We start from the raw sequence: 3,712 nt of genomic DNA on the forward strand, positions 1-3,712 counted from the left end.
TTTAGTGCCATAAATTCTTCATTCATTGCTTTTTGCCACCGTTCATCACCAAGAGCTTCTTCAAGTGTGTTTGGTTCACCAAGTTCACTTGTAGAACAAATCATACCGTATTTGGTTATATGCTTGTAATTAACAGGTTGTATTACCCCTTTTTGAAGTCTTGTACGACGTGGTGATGAGGTGATTTGCGGTGTAGCCACAGAGGATCCTGCAGGCTAAACAGGAGTCGCCGTTGCCGATCCCGAGAGGGATTCGCTGGCCGCTTCAGTCAAATCTGCAAGGTTTGGATCTTCTGTGGCAGGTGTTGTCGATGGATCCGCAGCAGCATCCGCAGAAGATCGCAACGGAGGAGGGCATCTCATCATTGCCGTGATCAGCCTCGGATCATGCGCGTCATGATGGCGTATCCGCCTTGGATCGCGTGTGTCGGGTGACTGGGTCCAGCGCCAGGGCGCTGCTCCTGCTCTTGGCCCCACTCCTGTCGGGCGGACCGGGACGCGCCGCGTGTAGTGCTATGGATGGACGCCGAACCGTGTGCCGCCCAGGCCAGCCGTGAGGGGCCACATGTCAGGCGGGGATTGGCGCGGAGGTGGAGACACACCTCGGCCGGTGGAAGGCGACCGTGTGGCATGCCTGGAGCAAGCAGAGCGGAGCGGGGTCCTGGCGCGCCTGACGCGTCTGCGCCTGTGGATCCCGAGGGAGATCCGATATGCTGCTGCTGAACGGATCCCGAGGAGGATCTGCCTCCCGTCTCGTGACACATAAAATGTCGCCCTGATGAGGCATTTTTTTCACCGTTTTCTTCACCACTTGCGTCATTTTCTCCTGTTTCATCACAAAACTCAAGTGTGCCATTAGTAAGAGGATGTGTCAATAGTTGATCATCATTGTTTAGTCCCCCTTGATCAAGGCCGGAGAGATGAGGAGGTAGGAGGAGAATTTCCTTATGAAGAAGGGAGCCGACATTTGGGTGGAGATCAGCAAAGGGAAACTTTGTTTCATCAAACACGACATCCCCAGAGATATAGAAGCAACCAGTGGAGACATCGAGGCATTTGACACCTTTGTGTTGGGCGCTATATCCTAGAAAAACACACTGTTTTGAACAAAACATAAGCTTGCATTTGTTGTGTGGGCGAAGATTGGGCCAACATGCACACACGAAGACTCGAAGAGATTTGTAGTCGGGTTTAGTCTGGAGGAGTCGTTCTAGTGGAGTTTCATTATTGATGACACGACTACGAAGCATGTTGATGATATGGACGGCGGTGAGAAAGGCCTCATCCCAAAACTTGAGGGGCATGGATGTGCCAGCTAGGAGGGCCTACCCAACCTCAACTATATGTTTGTGCTTGCGTTCAGCAGAGCCATTTTGTTAATGAGCATGTGGGCATGACACATGGTGTGATATGCCAAGGGTTTGAAAGAAGGAGTTTAATTTTTCGTACTCCCCCCTAATCAGATTGTACTGCAATGATCTTTCTATCGAATTTTCATTCAACTAGAGCTTGGAAGTTTTGGAAAACTTGAAAGACATCAGACCTTTTCTTAAGAAGACAGATCCAAGAAAATTTACTTTAGTCATCTATGAAGCTCACATAATAAGTGTGTCTACCATCAGAACTAGGGGCAGGACCCCAAACATCGGAGAAGATTAATTGCAAAGGTTTTGTAGAAACACTAGTAGATATTGGATACGACAATTGATGGCTTTTAGCTCGTTGACAAGAATCACAAATGGTTTCAAGATCACACTCACCAACATACGGGAGTTCATTTTTCCTAAGTAATTTTTCAACTAAAGAGAAAGCAGCATGTCCTAATCGATCGTGCCACCATGTTGACGAGAGTTTGGCAACACCATAGGCTTGTTTATTAAATCTTCTACGCTCCGGAAGCAACGGGTAGAGCCCTCGAACACATCTACCTCGATAGAGGATTTTGTTTGTTGCCTGATCCTTGATCAAGAAAAAATAAGGATGAAACTCAAGAAAGACATGGTTGTCAATGGCAATTCTATGAACAGAAAGAAGATTCTTATCGGCACTAGGGACATGAAAAATTTTCTTTAGATGAATTTTACGATGAGGGGTACTAAAAAATGAGTGCCCAACGTGATTGATCCTCATACCTTCACCGTTGGCAATGCAGATTTGATCTTTGCCATGGTATTTTTCCTTCATAGTGACCTTCTCGAGCTCGTTGGTGATGTGATTGGTGGCGCCACTGTCGAAATACTACTTCGTGTCAACACCGTAGGAGCCATCCGCAGCCGCAGCAACTTTGTCGTCGTCTTGGGAGGAGTCATCATCTTCCTCATAGCGGTACCAGCAGTCTTTTGTCGTGTGTCCGAGCTTGCCACAAATCTGATAGCGGGGCGCGTTCGTGCGAGACCTGTTGGAGCCGACGCCACGGCGAGGCTTGGAGTTCGTGGAGCGGCCGTTGCAGGAGTTGGAGGAGCCAACACCGTTGTTGTTGCCTCCTGATCGCCCCTTGTTGCGGGGAGATCCACGCGAGCGAGGGCCGCCGCCGCAACCGCGAGAGGCAGCGTTGGTAGAGGACTTGAAGCTGCTGGAAGAGCCATGGAATTGGGCCATGCGCTAATCGAAGTTACTCAGCATGGCATAGAGCTCGTCGAGGGTGATAGCCGTGACACGGGCGTCGAGGGTAGAGACGAGCGGCTGGTAGTCGACGTCCAGCCCGTGGAGGATCTATGAGATCAACTCATCATCCTGGATAGGCTTGCTGGCGGCAGCGAGTTCATTAGCGAGGCCTGATACGTCTCCAACGTATCTATAATTTTTGATTGCTCCATGCTATATTATCTACTGTTTTGTACTATATTGGGCTTTATTTTCCACTTTTATATTACTTTTGGGACTAACCTATTAACCGGAGGCCCAGCCCAGAATTGCTGTTTTTTTGCCTATTTCAGTGTTTTGAAGAAACAGAATATCAAACGGAGTCCAAACGGAATGAAACCTTCGGGAACATGATTTTCTCATCAGATAAGATCCAAGAGACTTGGACCCTCCATCAAGAAAGCCACGAGGCGGTCACGAGGGTGGAGGGCACGCCCCCTGCCTCGTGGGCCCCTCGAAACTCCACCAACGTACTCCTTCCTCCTATATATACCTACGTACCCCCAAACGATCAGAGACGGAGCCAAAAACCTAATTCCACAACTGCAACCTTCTGTACCCACGAGATCCCATCTTGGGGCCTGTTCCGGAGCTCCGCCGGAGGGGGCATCCATCACAGAGGGCTTCTACATCATCATCATAGTCTCTCCGATGAAGTGTGAGTAGTTTACCGCAGACCTTCGGGTTCATAGTTAGTAGCTAGATGGCTTCTTCTCTCTTTTTGGATCTCAATACAATGTTCTCCCCCTCTCTCGTGGAGATCTATTCAATGTAATCTTCTTTTTGCGGTGTGTTTGTTGAGACCGATGAATTGTGGGTTTATGATCAAGTTTATCTATGAACAATATTTGAATCTTCTCTGAATTCTTTTATGTATGATTGGTTATCTTTGCAAGTCTCTTCGAATTATCAGTTTGGTTTGGCCTACTAGATTGGTTTTTCTTGCAATGGGAGAAGTGCTTAGCTTTGGGTTCAATCTTGTGGTGTCCTTACCCAGTGACAGAAGGGGCAGCAAGGCACATATTGTATTGTTGCCATCGAGGATAACAAGATGGGGTATTTATCATATT

At 48.2% G+C, this 3,712-nt stretch overlaps 1 pseudogene; it reads right to left on the reverse strand.

Moving 5' to 3' along the window:
• Positions 1 to 2,602: 2,602 nt before the first annotated feature.
• Positions 2,603 to 2,741, reverse strand: LOC125541922 (annotated as a pseudogene).
• Positions 2,742 to 3,712: the final 971 nt, after the last annotated feature.

This window comes from Triticum urartu, chromosome 2 (genome assembly GCF_003073215.2).
Source record: "Triticum urartu cultivar G1812 chromosome 2, Tu2.1, whole genome shotgun sequence".
Taxonomy (NCBI): Eukaryota; Viridiplantae; Streptophyta; class Magnoliopsida; order Poales; family Poaceae; genus Triticum; species Triticum urartu.